Source organism: Mycteria americana, chromosome 5 (genome assembly GCF_035582795.1).
Source record: "Mycteria americana isolate JAX WOST 10 ecotype Jacksonville Zoo and Gardens chromosome 5, USCA_MyAme_1.0, whole genome shotgun sequence".
In the NCBI taxonomy this organism is placed as follows: Eukaryota; Metazoa; Chordata; class Aves; order Ciconiiformes; family Ciconiidae; genus Mycteria; species Mycteria americana.
The window spans coordinates 34,291,629-34,310,602 of record NC_134369.1 but is presented as its reverse complement, the minus strand read 5'-3'; positions in this window follow the sequence as shown (position 1 = coordinate 34,310,602).

The following is an 18,974-nucleotide window of genomic DNA, read 5'->3' as shown; positions in this document are numbered from 1 at the left end:
GGCCCATAGACTAAGGGAATGATATTTGTGTGTATATATCAAAAGACAGGAAAAGTGGTGGTGATTAATTGGAATGTAATGGAAAGGGTAGGACCTGGGCATGATGTAGATGGTATGGAATAAGGGGTGGATACTGTCCTGGTTTCAGCTGGGATAGAGTTAATTTTCTTCCTAGTAGCTGGTATAGTGCTGTGTTTTGGATTTAGTATGAGAATAATGTTGATAACACACTGACGTTTTAGTTGTTGCTAAGCAGTGCTTACACTAGTCAAGGACTTTTCAGCTTCCCATGCTCTGTCAGGTGCACAAGAAGCTGGGAGGGGGCACAGCCAGGACAGCTGACCCAAACTGGGCTATTCCATACCATGTCATACTCAGTATATAAACTGGGGGGGAGTTGGCCCGGGGGGGCAGCAATCCCTGCTCGGAGGTGGGCTGGGCATCGGTCAGCGGGTGGTGAGCAATTGCATTGTGCATCACTTGTTTTGCATATTCTTCTATCATTTTTTTTTTCTCTTCCTTTGCTGTCCTATTAAACTGTCTTTATCTCAAGCTGCAGGTTTTACCTTTTGGTTTTTTTCTGATTCTCTCCCCCATCCCACCAGGGGCAGGAAGGTGAGCAAGTGGCTGTGTGGTACTTAGTTGCTGACTGGGGTTAAACCATGACACAGTGGACAAGGGAAGAGCTACGGATGTTGTCTATCTGGACTTCTGTAAGGCCTTTGACAGGTTCCCCCACAACATCCTTCTCTCTAAATTGGAGAGATAAGGATTTGATGGGTGGACTGTTCAGTGGATGAGGAATTGGTTGGATGGTCGCATCCAGAGGGTAGCAGTCAACAGCTCAATGTCCAGATGGAGATCAGTGACAAATGGCGTCCCTCAGGGGTCTGTACTGGGACCAATGCTGTTTAATATCTCCATCAATGACATAGACAGTGGGATCGAGTGCACCCTCAGCAAGTTTGCAGATGACACCAAGCTGAGTGGTGCGGCTGACACGCCTGAGGGATGGGATGTCATCCAGAGGGACCTGGACAAGCTGGAGAAGTGGGCCTGTGTGAACCTCATGAGGTTCAACAAGGCCAAATGCAGAGTCCTGCACCTGGGTCGGGGCACCCTGTGGTATCAATACAGGCTGGGGGATGAAGGCATTGAGAGCAGCCCTGCGGAGAACAACTTGGGGGTACTGGTGAATGAATAGCTGGATGTGACCCGACTATGTGCGCTCGCAGCCCAGAAGGCCAACCATATCCTGGGCTGCATCAAAAGAAGCACGGCCAGCAGGTCGAGGGAGGTGGTTCTGCCCCTCTTCTCCACTCTGGTGAGACCCCACCTGGAGTACTGCATCCAGCTCTGGAGCCCTCAGCACAGGAAAGGCATGGACCTGTTGGGGCGGGTCCAGAGGAGGGCCACGAAAATGATCCGAGGGATGGAACACCTCTCCTGTGAGGAAAGGCTGAGAGAGTTGGGGTTGTTCAGCCTGGAGAAGAGAAGGCTGTGGGGAGACCTTATTGCAGCCTTTCAGTGCTTAAAGGGGGCTTATAAGAAAGATGGGGACAAACTTTTTAGCAGGGCCTGTTGCAATAGGACAAGGGGTAATGGTTTTAAGCTAAAAGAGGGTAGATTTAGACTAGATATAAGGAAGAAAGTTTTTACAATGAAGGTGGTGAAACACTGGCACGGGTTGCCCAGAGAGGTGGTAGATGCCCCATCCCTGGAAACATTCAAGGTCAGACTGGATGGGGCTCTGAGCAGCCTGATCTAGTTGAAGATGTCCCTGCTCATTGCAGGGGGGTTGGACTAGGTGACCTGTAAAGGTCCCTTCCAACCCAACCTATTCTATGATTCTACAGGGGGCAAAAAAATTACAGCACCCATCAGACAAAACCAACTCTGCATCTACCTGCCAGTTTAGAAAAAAATTCTTACAGGATTACTCCATGCCAAGGAAAAAAGAAAAACCAAGATAAAGTTTCCTTTTGATCACCACTGAAGCCTTTTGATGCTTGTATTGTTGGTTTCTTAAGGACTTGTTGGTTTCCCGAGGACCTAAACACGAATCAGTTTTATAATCTCAACCTTGGCACCTCTTGCTGTTGAGAAGTTTGAAGTGCGTTGCAGATACTGTCACAGAAATTTGTGGCTGAGCTCCCCCTAAGGATGAATGGGAAGTACTCCTGTGCTCAAGGCTCAGTCACAATAAATTGGTTAACACTTTAGCCATCCACCAAAGTCCTTTAAGCATGTGTTTAACTTAGAGGCATTGTAATTCTCTCGCCTTGCATACTTGATTATCTTTTTTCTACACGAGAAGGATGACTTATAACAATCAACTTTAACAGGAAAGTTTTCCAATAAAGCAAAGCCATTAAAAAGAGGAAATTACAGTAATGTAAAAAAACTTAGTAAATGGCTTGTACTTAATAGCAAGTGCCTCTGCTGTAACATACACATTAAGTGAATCTTAAGGGAATTAATGTAATTCTCCAAGGTCTCAGGTTTTTTTTTTTTTTGTGCAAAAGCAAACTGCGTTTCATTAACATTTTATATGTGTAGAATTTCCATACTGCTTCAGTCTCTCCTTATTATCTTGTGTGCTGTGGGCTAGAGATGGTGTTGCTTCATCAGCCTACCTTCCCCCCCCACCATGCTGATCTTGAGCTGCAGGACTGGCAGCATCTCCGTTGAAGGGGGATGCCAGGGGAAGCCGCTGCCAGTTTGCAGCTCGTCCATTCTGAACCTCTTCGCCAGTCTCTCCTATTGAGGGGGTTTGATGTGTTGCTGGTAGACTTGGCATACAGCGTTTTCCCACTGACAGTAAGTCAGATTTATATTTATATGTATTACTGTAGCAGAGAAATTAATATATGTAGCTCACAATCTGCTTTCTCTAGGACTTTTGCATTGTTAATGTCCTCCCCCTCCCTTCTGTGTCCGCTCCTCACCTCCAGAGCGGTGTGGCAAGTGGGATAAGCATAGAGCGGCTGAGACTCATATCAGCTAATGACAGGCGGCAGAAAATCCAGGGTATTCCGGTGAGATGGCTTATAGCATGGTCGAATTACTGCGAGTAACCCTGGTAGTGTGCAGTTAGTGCGACAAAGTTACTAGAAAGTTTCTGTGAAATTTCTTTATTAGACTGATTGCTGTGATTTCCCCAGGACTAGAAGCACTTACGGAAGCCTTCCCAGTGATTTCCTTGCTTAGCAGCTCTACTTTTTGGAAAGGCAACAAAAAGCCTTGTGTTCACGGAGAGGGCTGAAAGCATCACAAGTCTGACAATAAATGCAGACCTATTCATGACACGATCCAATAGCTGTAGAAACCACAAAGACGTCCCAAAAACCCTGGCAGAGTTCTCCCCCCGAGATGGGGGAACTACAGCGTTTGCCAGAGCCAGTGCCTAATGCAGGTTCTTGGCAGGGCTGAGCCGTGGTGAGCAGCTTCAGAGCATTTTACTTACTGCTGGCTAAACCAGGGAATCATTTCACATTTGCATGCCCCTCCAAGGAATGGAGAGGGATAGATTAAGGCACAGACACCGTACCCTTGAGACCACATCCCCATTCTGGGAGTGAGATTATTTGCTCTGAATTAAAGCAACTCAGAGACATCCTGCTGGCTCTCCCTAACGCAGCCAGGAGAGCTGGGCACTGTCACAGAGATGTCCCCACGCGTGTGCCTGGTTCTGCAGGACCAGCAGCTGCCACAGCTCCATCGCAGGGACTGCTGGCTCACTGGCATCACAGCACTGGTTCACTCCTGACTGATGTGCCATCATGTGGGAGCCCTCGGAAATGTTTAGAACATAGGTTGTTTTTATCCTCTTTTCAGAGTTAGCATGAAATTCCTTTATACAAGCGTTTGAACTCTGATATGCACTCGTAATTTACTGGCCTTCTTTGTACTTATCACAGAAGTGGAAGACATCCTCTTATTTAATGAGTGACCTGAAAGATTTTCCTGTATGGCCAAGAAAGTTGATGGAAATGGTGCTTCCTAAAAATACAAGGACAACGGCATAGACAGTCTATCATAATTTATGCTCTACCCCCATTGTAATTCAAACTGACCGCTGTAGCAAAAGAAGTCATTGCCCTGTGAGTCAATTAGATATCCATTTTCTTCATGTTCTCTTGGTAACAAACACTCTACTGTGGCTATAATAGACAGAAGAAGATTATGATCTACAGTATAAGTTATTACCCATTCTGCAGCTCATCTTGCTGCTGCTTCTTTGTGTCACCAAAATCTTAAAGCTCTTTCCTGAATATGGTCACTCAGTGTAACTTCTTAATAAAGATACCAGACGGCCGTTAGAGATGCCATTCACCACAGTTCAGGGGTGCAACACATCTTTTTACTACTAGGAAGTGCCCTGTTTACACTGAATTTTCCTGAGCAATGTTGGCAATGATGGTCACTGCTGATTTCTTAAATGTAAGCTAGGTCATCCACAGTGTCGTCCCATTGACTTCGTTGCTTCAGTGGAGCTCCCTGTAGGAACAAGGGATGATTCCCTATGAACCTATGCACTATCAGCGGGTGTTTCTCCTGCATGGAAAAGTCTCTGTGATGGTCTTCTGTGATCCACAACTGCCAGATTATTGCTAAATATTGCCTGGGTAAGGAGGAGGTGGAGCAGAGAATCAGGTTAAAGGACACTTGTAAGAAGAACTGACAGGACGTCTGTTGGGATTTGCATTGCTCGTGTTGTTACTGCAGTAGCTCCCACTTGAATGTATGTAGATTTTGGAGGTGATAGCCTTTATTCTTGCTCCCTTCCTCATTGCTCCTTCACAAAGTCTGTTTGCACTGAGCCTCAAAATAGATATAGCTGCTGACTGCAGGGTGTCAGCAGAGCTTTTGCTGCTCCTTGTAGACAGAGCAAGATGTGCATGTGGCTCCATCTGAACATAGATCCCGGGACACAATGCAAACTGAGCTCTACAGAGATCTTAAACTTCACACTAGCATTCCTCTTCCCAACCTTTCTGTTTTCCTCTCATCTCTTTTGTATAATTATTTCTTTGCTTTTTCATCTAGTTTATTTTATATGAGTGTAACTGATTTTGTTGTGATCTTAACTACTCTGAGGCTTTGGACTTCAGTTAGTACTTCAGCTTAGTGTATTTGCTATCTTTTATATTTATAATCTTTCTGAATCCATTCTAAAAACTGTATTCCAATGGTATGTGTTGAAGGGGTGGTGGAGGGTGAATACCAGAGAGTCTACATCAAACAATTGCAGTATTTGCCCACTGTTTGGATAAAAGCTGTAGAAAGCCCCAGGGATTTGTTCTGAGAATCATGAGCAGCCATTTCCAAGACGTAGTCATATGGGTTTGACCTGCCTGAAATTTTTTTCAAACTCATTTGAAATCTGGATTGGTTTTGAGATCAAACTATAAATGAGCCACTCAATAGTTAAGTCAAGTGTTGGAAGAGGACTTCAGCAACCTGAGGCAAAATACGGAGCTTTGAACTAGCTAATAAAACCTATGATGCCATTGGGTTTTGTCACTGTAGTAATGATGTAGGCTCTCTATGCAAGGAGGTCTGGGCTCCCTTGGGGGTCAAGATCTAGGTCTTGAATCTTGGTTCCACCTAGAGGAAAACCTGAAATTCTTCATCCTGAGATGTCACGTTAGCATCAGGCACGTAATTTCCAACGTCTGATATTGTATAATCAGGGTGATTTAGTATTTGCTACCTACCTGCAGTATTTGGCTACAATTCCAGTTGCCCTGTCTCATGCAAAGAAAACGACTTGGCCCCGGGGCAGAGGACGTGGGTGGCAGGACCGGCTGGTGCGCAGCATCACCATGGGGCCACCCTTTTGCTGCAGGACAGCTGGGCCACCAAGGTCCTTTTTGGCAGCACCTCGGGGAGCAATGTCGGCACCAGGGCTGACTGTGCAGCAACTCCGTGCCGGCAGGCTGGAGCTGCCTGCCAGCATGTGGCTGAGAGGGAAAAAGTTCCCTTTGTCCTTTGTCATCTTTTCCACCCCGCAAAGGAAATCTGGCCCTAAAAGGCAAGGGCATTTGATGTGCCAGCGGTGGCAGCAGAACTGAAAGCTGGACAGGACCCTTGGGATAGGCTAGAGAAGATAAGCTGTCTCTTGTCAGACATATAAAGGGGCATTAAACTCCCTCCTTCATCCCATTTGCCACCACCAGCTGGGATAACACAGAAACAAAACTAAAAAAGGACTGTGAATCATTTTAATTAGGGCACTAATGCTTAATGAAAGTGTAATGCAGAATAAATTATCTTTAGGTCACCTCTTAGGAGAGCTCACAGGTGTTCCCTGAACTGGAAAAGGATGGCTGGACCTTTTTTCCCTCCATACGCTGCTTAGCCCTGCAGTCCCAAAGGGCACTTATCTTCTCCCAGCTCCCTGCGAGCAGGCTCTGCCCTCTTTCCAGCACTGGCAATAGCAGTGGCAGCTCTTAAATGTCAGCAGTGAGTTCAGCAGGGGGATGCAGGGAACCAGGTTGAGGGCAGCACATGCCTGCTCTGTCCATCTCTGCCCTGCTATTTCATCCTACGTGTTGCTTTGCTCTCAGATAGTGGCTTCTTATGTCTACAGTGAACTTGCTTCAGAACGGACCCCACCAGCTTCATCCCTCCAGCCAGCACTGCCTTCAGCTTTACAGAGTTCTCCCATGATGGTTTCGCTATTCAGATAATTCTCTGAAGGGAGAGCCATCACTTTGCAAATTCACCTTTCTCCCTTGTCTTCTTTTACTCTCTGTGTGCATACACATATATATGTGTTTATATATATACACACACACGTAAACATATGCATAGATGTGTATTTGCCCTCTTCATGGGCCGCCGAGGGCAGCAGCAGAAGTTTACCACTGTTTCAGCTGGAGCTTCCCAGGCAGTAAGTCCTGGTTGTGTTTGCTCCTTTTGTTGATGAAGAACCACAGGCTTCGCTGGCTACAGATGCTGTTTATATCACACCGATTTGAGCAAGGGTGAAAAAAAACCCACAACATTTTCCTAGTCTTCACCAATGAGGATTAATGTGTGGATTAATTCTGGTAAAATGATGGGGAAAGCTGGAACGCTAAAGAATACTAAAGAACACTAAATTAATGAATAAATATTTTAAAATGGATGGTGAAATAGATGTTTTTCTCAGAAGAAAAACAAATCTTTGCAGCAAAGGGTAGAAGGGAGGAGAAGGAAGGAGGAGGAAAGAATGCATTTTTGTTCTGCGTAATTTGGGACCTTTGAAAGAAAGACAGTATCTCCTATTGTGATGAGTGGACACTCACTGATAAGGACCTCAATGCTTTAATTAACTGTGCTGAAAGTCCCTTCCATTATTTAGATCTTGGGTTGTGTATGCATTTTTTTTGTCTCTGCTTTAATGCCCAAAGAGAAATGCCAGACTCTGTGTGATCAGTCAGTTTGCTGAATCTCATTCCACACTTATGACTGTAGGGATGTGTTTTAGGTAAATGGAGAACAGATTTTGTACTCTTCAAAAATCCCCTCTGTTAGTTCCAGTGTCTTGGCCAAAGGTGTTCAAGTTGATGAGGCAGATAAATCATCTTATGGCTGTCCTGGCTTTACAGGACAGACAGAAGGAGAAAGTGACAGGAGCATGTTTTATCCAGTAGCATACCATTTTACTTGAAATACACAACTCTAGAAGGTTTGTTGAGTATAAACGTGACATGTTGTTCCCAGTTAGCATGTCTGTATGCATTTGTTCTTGGCTTGGTGTCATTCACTCGAACTCCATACACAAATGCGTTGACTCTTCTTTGTCATGTAATCTTTGTATTTGCTTACACTTATGGAAAATAGGTTTTGAGCACATGCATACCTAGTCAGAGTTTTCCACTCACTGGAGATGGAGGTCGTGTTATGCACTTATTTTGAACTCTCTTTGCCAAGACGAATGTCAGCATAACACGAAAGATAATGGAGAATCAGATAGTAAAACCTTTTTGCATTAAACAGCCTCTGTCAAGCCATTTTATTACCCTGTCACCCGTACACAACACACCCCGCAGCTGAACCATGTGATCTGCTTGCTATCTTTAGAATTGGTATGATTTTCCCCCACATGCTTTTAGCTCCACAGATCAGTCAACCCTTACCATCAGCACCTCACCTCGTGAGACCTACCTATGCTTTGTCACAGACACGCCATTTTTACCAAAAGGGTCGGTGTTTCTTCCAGATCACTGTACACACTTATATGTACGCACTCCAAAACCACGCTTCCCTTTTGCCAGCAAATGGCAAAATAACTTTGATCATGTCGGCACAGAGGGTTGTGACCTGCCCAAGAATTTCTATTCTGTGTTGTCAATACGACACAAAATTCAACTCCTAAAATTTTGCTATTTCACTTATCATTTTAAATAAAACGTCAAGTTGACAGTAGCATTGTCATTTCAGGAATGTAGGGTCTACTTTTTTCATTCCCAAGTGCCATTACACATCCCTCTCTGAATGTGATATTTTTGTGTCATCTGAAAACATGTTTCTTCAGTAATTTGTTATGGATCTTTAAACTTGACTGTATCTGATGAAGGCAAATGACAGGATAACTGTGCCAAATTTCCATTATTTGCTATTTTCTGAGCTACTAATTATAAAATCATAGACAGGAGGAGGGTGAGCTTGGAGGACACCAGGTGCATTTGGAGACCTCCAAGGCTACTGCTGGGATCAAGGAATTAAAACCTGGCGTGGTGTCAAAGAAGATGAAAACACCTGCAGGCCTTCAGAAAGGAGAAGGACGTGGGAGGTAAGTGACTATTTTGAAACGGGGCGGCAGTGCCGACTGTTCTGGGAGAGACCAGGAGGGTTTGACAGCAAAACGGGCAAAACTGCATTCAACAGAGAGTGCTCTGATTCAATGGGGAGTGCTCTGCCTTAGCAAATGTTTGCACCAGGGAGGAAAAAAAGATGTTTCTCCACAAATTTGGACTAAACCGAGCTTCCCTTTCTAAGCCTGTGCTAGTCACACTCAGAAACCATCTCCAGTACTTCATAACACTGCACACTGCCCATGGGGAACACTTCTGGTTTGCCTCGCACGTTCAGTTCAACTTAAATAATTTGTTGAGTGAACAGACGGCTGGGGCCCCGTATTGCTCTGAGTAATATGTTGCTGGGCTTAGTGCAGATGAGGGTTGTGTCCTGGGACTTCTTGGTGGATGAGGAGGAATTTTCCCCCGCGTATTTGGTTTTTCTTTTGCACAGCAGCCCAGGACTAGCAGCGCAGACATGAGCCCCGGGTTGTTTCAGCTTAAGACCATGAATACCCAGTGCATGCCCCTGTTTTATACGCAGCTCCAGGGAGGCAGTCAGGTAATCTGAGGCTCTTAGTGAATGTACAGTAAGGAGATAAACTTCCTCCTGCAGCTCTTTAGCTTTCATACAAGAGGATGTCTTGCAGAGGGATGACAATCTGATAGTAACCCTTCATCAGAAGGGAGTGACGGAGAGAATCGTGATCTGCACAGTGCGAGTTGTGGCTGTTAATTACCAGAGCAGGTGAGATGACAATCTTGTAGCCTCATTGCACCTGGTGTCCTCTTATCTGGTCTGTCTTCCTGTAGCTGCCAGTGGTATTTCTTCAGCTTGGTTTCAAGGAAGTACACTCTGCAATGTGACTGAGATAGTGCAATTACTCCCATTACTAATGCATATGCATAATTAAATCCAGAGGGCTGATTTGTTGCTTTGCAAGCTTTTTATCATCTGAGGGGAAAAACGGGATTCCCAGGCAAAGTTCACTTGCAAAGTAGAGGCCAAGTCATGCAAAGAACTTGATTTTAGTGTTTCAGTGCTTAGTTCTTAGGAGCCCTTATGCCCAGTGTAATGAACAGCCTGTCTAAGTGGATATGTAGGTGCCTAATTAGAGCTACAAAAGCCGCCGTGCAGAGTCAGAGACTCTCTGAGATGGTCAGCAGCAAATGCCAAGAGAGGAGCAGGAGCCACATGTTTAATTTTGAATGATGGGGGGCACCTCCCTTCATTCACGCTGCTCATCCAAGGCATCGATTACCTAGGTGGCTGGCCCAGCTGTTATCCATAATAGTCACCGGGTAAGCGAACTCCTCCTTCTGCAAGATTTAGACTACAGATTTGCTGGTACGTCCAGGAGTGACAGAAATGCACCACAACCAGCTCTTCAGAAATACTGTGCCCCTCTTTCTTCCCCCCTCTTCCTTATTATAGCAGTGGCAGTTTATACCACTCCACCATCCCCTTCCTGCAGCTATGGTCTGTGCTAGCTTTGGGTTGTCAAAATTCCTGCGGGATCCCAGTTAGATACAGCTGCTAGAAGAGGAACGCCTTATCTGTGAATCCCTGTAGGACTGAAATATTGAGTTATTCAGTGCTGTCAGGACTTGAGTATATTTGGGCAGGCCCAGAGGCAGAAATTTAAGCAACCAGAGAGCTTTACTGATGGGATCTTAGGTGTCACGGGGATTCAGCGAGCTCCAAAGTTAGGCAACAGCTGAAAAGGGGGCTCTGAGGATTTGCATTTTGAATGAAGGAAAAATGTCTCTGTAGATTTAGCCTGCCTAACTATGCAGGATGGGAGGCAACGGGGAGCCGGCATTATATTATATTAATTGTCTGAGCAAAGTGAAGCCTAAAATTCCCCTCAGTGCTCTTCTGTCTCTCAGAGTTCTTGTTCAATAGCTGAAGACTGTTTAATTTAGAAATGCATGTGACAAAGTCCTCTCAGATGCACTGTGGGTAGCATTCCTCCGCTGGACCTCAGAGAACTGACTGATGGAAGTGAACAGTCCTTCCCATCATGACCCTCTATGACTCTGGGTCTGGATACAAGGTAAGCACTACATGTAGTTGAAATACATAAATCTGCTGCAAATTGATTCCACTTCACAGAAATTTAGTTGCTTTCCTTTATTCCTGTGTCTTTCAATGTAATTGCGTTATTGAACTGGGAGCATTTCTGGCACCAAAAGACTTTAAGGGCTAATATAAAGATGGAGTATGAAAGTCTGGATTCCTGCAGGAGATAACTGTTGAATATAGTGCTACAGTGGAAACAGAGAATGGTGGGAAGAGCAACCAACGGTCTTTGGAGGATGGCAAAAAACCTATATGTGAAAGACTCATTTTTATGATGCATTTGGAGGACCCCCAGTTGGCTGAGGTCCAACATTTAGATTTTAGTAAACTTTTTATGAAAAGGGGGCTAAAGCAGATAAAATACCTGTTAGTTGCCATTACAGACCCCCATGATCAGGGCTGGCTCAAGGTGTCACAGTGATTTGGACAAGGCTCGGCTTTGCTGTGTTAGAGGAATATCCAGCTGATTTATCCGGCAGAGGTGCAAAGATGGGCAGAGCAGGATGAGCGGCCGGAGGGGTCAAAGGGAGCTTGTTTGGTCTTGGTGTCCTGCTGCCTGGGGTGGTCCTGCCACTGGACCGGCACCCTCTGGCTGCTGTGAGCCTTGAGGATCTCTCCCTCATGCATGTATGTTGCCCTGGGCAAATGCCCGACTTGACCTTCATCTAAGGTCAGTCTTTGGGACCTCTGACTGCTTGTTGCCCAGCTGAGCTGTTTCACACAGCAGATTTTTGGAGAGGCACTGCTTCTGTTAATCAGGTCCTGCCTACGCACTGATGTTGGGAATCTAAAAACGGAAGGGCCCACCTTCACATTTAAGACAAAATATTTCTCCATCACATTTGCCAGCAGGGATAAGGAAGCCAGCGATGGTGGAAACCTAGCCAGCAGGTTTCACTACCCACACTGACAGCAGTGCCGTAATAGGCTGATACTAACAGGGACCAGCAACCCTCTTCTATACAAACACGCACAGAGTTTCCATTTCAGTCCTTAAAGGTGAGCTCTCTGCGAGTGAGGATTTTTACCTTGTCATTACTGTGCTTGGCACACCGTACGCATTTGTATTGAAGATCTGCAGTTCTTCATGTTGCTTTTTTTGTAGTTACGAAGTGTCAGAGGTCACTGTGCCCAAGTGGCGATGCTCTTCCAAGTTGGAAACTAAGAAAACTAGGACAATGACCCTCTAGCATGCTGCTAGTAATGAACCGCATTTGAGAAATGTCAAGTCTTTTCTAATGGACCGAACATAATTCTCATAACAGCCTTTTTATTCTGGCATTTATTATCCTCATCTGAAGGTGGCTGGGGTTGGTGAAGCACAGAGACCATAGTCCATGCCTCCAAGATGAGGTTGGTGCTGGAAGGACATCACAGGTGATGCTCAGTGTGGTGGTCCCTGGCTATTGAACACCAAAAGAGGGGCCTCTAATTGTCAGAAATGGGAAATAATGGCTGAAGATTATCAGAGCAGGTGGAAGCAACATAAATAGATCAGGAAAAGCCTGGAGGCTGAGGGAAGACTGAAGACTGAACACAGATCCCTTCCTGATAGCTTTTGATTTAAATCTTTCAGCTGAAAGATTTCTGGGGTTTAACTCTCTTCCATGGAGTAAGCCAAAACTAATGCCCAGAAAGAGCATGCAACCAAACCCAAACTTTTGGGGTTTGCTTTCCTAGGTAAAAACAATAATTATTGTATCTTTCCATCTACATCAATCAGTAGTTAGATTTTTTTTTTTCTTTTCAGAAACAGTGTTATTAATCTGCATATTCCAGAAATTTGATTGAAAAAGCTTAAGCATAAAGAAATGGAAAATACTATGTGCTACCTACTTGGCTTCAGCAGGTACAGCATCTGTTTTAATTAATAATGATGTATCTCTGCAGATCAAGAATAAAAATACAATCCCCGCTATCAATCCTTACATTAAATTTTCAAATCATCCATTCAATATTAACTAAATATAGCTACAGTGAAATAAAGAAGCAGCATTTGTTTGTTTATACTCCCTCAGCTATGCAGGACATTATTCTGTGTGTTACATCAAAGATTTCCTTTCAAATTCACCTGATTTGAAAGGCAGAGTTTCTCCTGACTATGCAAGTCAGCAGAGAAAGTGGCTGTATTTTATCAAATTCAGCTGCACTTTTCTTGCTGAAGCACGTTCAAAAGCCAACAGATCTATTTTTGTGATTCATTGCAGTCCATTCTGCTGCTGTTCAGTTGAAGGAAGCTATTTTTGTAATTATTCAGTAGCAAATTTATCAATTTAGTTAGTAGTGAAAAAGTTCCAGACATCTTTCTGATGACGGTTGATGTATGGATCCAGAAGAAAACTGTTCCTCTACAAAAGGAAGTGAGCTGGCCTGGGAGAGGCTTGCACACAGCTCTGAGCTAGCATCACAAAAAAAGAAAAGCTCTGCTTTGAAGCGAGAGAAGGACAAAGACTGTCTCTTCCATACGTTGAGGCTTTTGCATGTAAGTTATTTGGTATTGCATTAATCAACCTATTGTATTTATTATGAGAGAGGTCTTGAAAAGGGTCTCAAAGTATTAGTCTGATAGTTTTAGCCAGTTCAAAGAAAAAAATTGGGGCAAGGCTAAAAAATGTCTAAGAATATCCCTTCTGGCTGCTTGAGGGACATGAAACTCTTCATTTTTTTAAAACATAGGAAATTTGCCTCTCATCAGATTTAACTGTGGTGGCCATTAGAGCAAAACCTAACCAGCATCCTCATGACTGGTCTGCGACTCCGTCTCCCTTGTGGGCTGAACAACAACGTCCCCCTTCCAGGAAGGAGTACGCCAGTTACCACGTCGGTTCTCAAGCCCAAGAGCAAGCAACTAGTTGTCATTGTATTTAGCAAATAAGAAACCTTCTTTCTAGAGCTGTTAAACTGGAGAACAGGGGAGAAAATACGTGGGTGGGTTCACCTTTTGAGACAATGTGATCTACAGTGCTCCAGGCGTCCCAGTGATCAAGGATAGCTGTGCCCTCCAATCCTCTCCACACCCCGCAGGCTAGAGCCCTGTCAGGACTTCCACGGGTAAGGGAATACAGCTGAGGAGATTGCCCTAAGGATGGTGATAACTGGGCCCTGCTGGGACGGTGGCCTTGCTCTGGGATGGGACAGGTCAGGGTGCAGAGGTGGGGCTGCAGCCCGGGGTACACTGGCAGCACTGGATGGCAGTGTTACACAAGTTCAACCAGGTTTTCCTTCTTCCAGGCTTGGGAATAAAGACAAAGCATGCCATGCCTGTGACTGGAAATGTGTGTTTTTCAGAGGCAGCATCTGTAAGTCCTATTGTGATGTACTTGTTGCTCTTCTGACCAGATTCCCTTCATTTCCTTCTCCCATCCTGTCTTTTCTTTGGGGACTACTTTCCCATGCTTTCTTTCCTCCCTGCTCTCTTTCATCTTTTCTTAGCGTGTACTAGAGTGTTTCCCATGCCTCTTCTGGGCATGGAAAGGTCACAGAGCTAATCAGCAAGCTTTGCTGCTGCAAAAGGAATATCTAAAACCCCAACAACCATAAACCCAACAAAAACAATCTCCCCTCCTCCTTCCAGTTCTTTAGCTTTAGGCAGAAAGACCAGGAGGGGGAGAGTGTACTGGCACCAGCCTAGTATATGTGCATTTAACATTAAGCGTGCTAGAACCAAATACACCGCAGGGAAAATACAGAATTTGTGCAGCCCACAGTTTACTCCTGTTATGGAGTTTGCCTGTCACTGGTAATGGCACAGAGTCGCGATTCCAGGGATGATAATAGGCCAGAGCAACGTGCGTGTAACCCCCGTGCCGATACACGCATCAGCACTGTCACTCCAGAGACGTGTGGAACATACCTCTGGCAGGGAGATGGTAAGGCAGTAAAAGCAGCTGAATAGGTATCATTGTGGCTTTGTTCCACCCGCTTAGATCCTGAGCTGGGATTTGTCTTCTGCTTTTCATCTCACTTCTCGTTGTAATACCAGGGTCACACTTTCATACAGCAAATATAATTACAGTGCAGTTACACTGTGTGACTCTGTTTCATGATACCTATAATTACCATTCATTCCTGTAGCTAGGAGGTTAGTTAATTCAGTGAACGAATTACTTATCAGTCTACTTTCTGAGTTACTATCTCACATTTTAATTGCAATGGTACTTTTTGCACATACATCTGAGGGTTCACTGTATGACAGTCGTTTGTGTTTTGTTAAGCTTATGATTGAGTTCAGCCTGTTTACAAGTATATGGTATTTGTTTGTGTGGCAGTAGTATGTCAGGTCAATTAAAAAAGTTAAATCAATATCCAGACTGGTAATGCACGCCTATCAGTCCTACCTGAAATCCCTGCCCTGCTGAAACATGGGTGTACCCCAAAGAGTTTAAGAAGGGCAGTGGGGTTGACTCTTGTTTTTACAAGCCTCCTGGTTTTATGTGTGCTGCTTTAGACGTAATCCAGAGCTGTCTACATTTCAAATGATTGGCAAGGCTCACAACTCATGGCAAATCCTTGGGATCAGGAGAAAAGTCATGAAGGGCATGGCTGCCCTCCTTCCCGCCCCTTCTGTAGAGCCGTGGGTATCCTTCTGCTGGGTTCAGCAGGGCTTGGCTTCCACTCGGGGATTATGGCTTTGCATTCCCAATGGTGACGTTAGTTTGATGTAACTTTTTTTGTTTTAAATAAAAAGGTTTTGCCCACTTTAGTAGCTGACGAGGATCAGTCACACTTCAAAGGGTTCGCAGGCTGAAGTCCTGCGGCCATTTGATATTAGAAGGTGGCAGGAGGCAGCTCCCTGCTTCCTTCCTTCCCCTCCTCTCCTGCCTTTGTTCTTTATCCCCAGATAAAGTTGCTGGCTGCAGCCAGCAGCAGCAGCTCAGCCAGCAGTGAAGGTCTGCCATACATTGCTGAAGAGGTTCCCCAGCCAGCCTGGAGCCACTGCAGCCTGGCCGTGCCAATGAGGCTCTTCCTCTATGCTTTTCAGCTGCTTGACTACCTTCCCCCATGCCAGGACCTCCTTCCAAAGCCCAGTGCACCTCACTCTCCCCTTCCTTTGCTATTCCTTCTTCTCTCCCCTTACCCCCACCCCCCTGTTGCTCCCCCCAGCATCCTGCGCTGGGTGTCCAGCACAGATCAGAAGGAGGGGTGGCCGTGCACAGCTGCTGCACAGCCGGCATGGGACCACAGAGCCGGCAGAAGTCAGTTGCACCTATTCTGCCTCAGACCTCTCCATTCCTTCTCCCTCGAATGCCTATAAATGCTTTATTGATTTTTCAGGCAAAGAAAAAACAAAACAAAAATAAGGAGAAAAAGGTATAGGAGCCAAATAGAAAGCCACAGAAAGACAGCGAAATAGTTCTTTCCAGCTTTTATTCCTACTCTCCCTCTTTTGATACCCCCCCCTTCTCCTCCTTGTCTCCCTGACTCTGTTCTTTCCATCCTTCCCTCTTGTAATTTTCTTTTCCTACTTCCCAATCCTCCGTTCATCTATTGATGCTCTTCTTTATAACCTAGTATTTTTCTCCTGGGGAATTAGATTTCAAACCCAGAGACAAACTGCCTCTGCACACTGGAGGAAATTGTCACTTGGTTTATATTTCTTTGTGGGTCTGTGACTGTAGGATTTTCAGAGGATCTTGGAGTACAGAGGGATTCACACCTCTTTAAAAAGCTTGGGAACTCATCCTCTAAATCTCCAGGACCCTGTCTGAAACCTTGAGATGGCAGGGGCTGTGAAAGGACCAGGGGAACACAAACCACTTCAGGCTGTCATGCCAAAGGGCCTGGCTTCAAGTCTTGCCCTTCTGCTTGGTGAGTACCAGCTGCTGGAAGGGCAGGTTGCCCTGGGGAGGAGGGAGGAGGAAGGGGGCAGCGATGGAAGCCGTGCCTTAGCCAGCCTGTAAACTGTCTTGTACGTGTACGAAAATTAAGATAATTATATCTCTTTTAATAAGAGGCCGTTTGTGTGCTTTTGCTGTTTATATGTATCTAGAAGGAAATCGCAGGCAAGCGCCTGCCAAGTATATCCCTAGAAATATTTTTGAAACTGTCATCCACAGGCATTGAATACCAGAGGCTGTTTAATCTCTCTCCCACTCTCTTTCTCTCTCCAAGCCCCCACCTCCCACTCCCTGGCCTGCTTTTTGTAGGTAAAAGAGTTTGGCTTTTTATTGCAGTGTAAAGAATTAGTATATCACTATACTGGTCCCATTTGGTGCCACCACTAGTCCAGCTGACCTTTGGATCTCCAGGACTGTGAGACAGATGGATTTTTGGAATGGATATGCTTATTCTATAGCCATCAAATACCTTATTCATGATTTGCATTCAAGTGGCCACTATGAGTGACCTGGGGAAATGAAATCCAGAAGGAAACCTAGAGAGCAATGTGTAAGGAAACTGAGTCAGGTTCATGGCACAAACTTACCTAAAAATCTGTTGAAACTGTCCAACCTGATCCCTGTACATCCATGTCCTGCAGCTTGTGGAGGAGCCTGTGTTCATTGTTACCAAGAATAGAAAACTTGAAATCACTCAGACCTCCTGATGTTCACCACAGTGAAACAACTGGAAATTACAATACTTAACTGTCAAACTATGGGGAAAAGCAAAGGTGGCACCTTGGAAAGCAAACACAACTGTCTCCAATAAGCACTGACCGCTCAGTTATATACCTCAAAACCACAACTTAGAGCGTATTACTTATATTTGAAGGTAGTGAAAACATGAAGCATGATCCTAAAGTGGAAGCAGGCATAGATCAACTCATTGCAACGCTAGACTATGGAAACAGAGGATCTGGCCTGCAATGTTGGTATTGTCATATGTAACCAGGAAATCTTAACAGAGAAACAAATATTAGCATAGGTAGAGCATTTTCTGACATCACAATGTGCATAGTGACTTCAGTTTAAGAAAAAAACAAAAGGCAGCTCTGTGTGCACTCTTCCTTGCACATTTCCATCTCTTACTCAGGACAGACATTCCAAGATCTACTGATTTTTTTCCTACATCTTTTCCGTGACCCAGTGTGTGAATTGTTACTATTAGTAATTTGGATTCATGGAGATAACAGGATCCCCAAACACAGAGCCAGAACTGCCACGCTTTATGCCATCTATAAAGCCTAAAGTGCAGTGTACAGTTAAAAGCACAATCCATCTGTACTTTGGAGTCACGAGGATTTTTCCATGGAATAAAGTGGATATACCAAGTCAGACTGAATGGGGTGAAAACTACTTACAGAAGAGATTGACTCAGACATCCCTACTTCTGATTGTGTTATTTTAAATACTTCAGCAAAGACTTGGATCATTTCTTATTCTATCTGAATTACTTTGTCCATCTTTCATTCTTTCTTTATTAAATTACAATTCACCTATTGGCAACTTCTGAATTTCTAGGTGAACCTAATAGGTACAAATCTTGGGTTCATAATTGTTTACAATGCACAGAGGCAAAAAAATCAAGTTAATGGTCTTTCTGAGGAACTGACTAATTTGCTTTCATAAGTAGGTATATAAACATTAATTATGTTCTGAAGGGCTTCAGCTGTTAAAACGACGTTAGGAGGAAATACAGGACTGTCTAAATTATCAGTTCTGCTTTTAACAGGGATGGCCAAAACCACTGGTGACCCCGGTGCTCCCATCTGCACACAGTGCTGTCTGGCACCAAGCTCACCTTGCATAAGGTTGACATTTAAAAAGTTGCCCACCACGCTCCCTACAAAGCTCTGTCACCAGGCTATGGAGACTTTGGTCAGTGACACTTACCTACTTTTTTCTCTACAGTTCAAGTTTTCGAGAGAAGTTATCTACAATATTGTGGTTCAATATTTTATCTGATAGAGCAGTTTTATTACTATTACTAAGTATTTACTGAGTGCTTGCATCGTGACTGAAGCAGTCCCTGAAGAGGACAACACAGTGTGTACCTACATGCATCTGCATCGGAGGTTGCAGATACCGGGTTTGGAGGGGTGTTACACTAGGTGTACCTGCTCTGCCTGGGAATTGCCTGGTTTCATGGGGCCAAGGTGCTGTGAGCAGGATGAGACCTTGCAGCTCTGGCAAGTAGCAACAGCCGAGGGCAAAGACATTTCC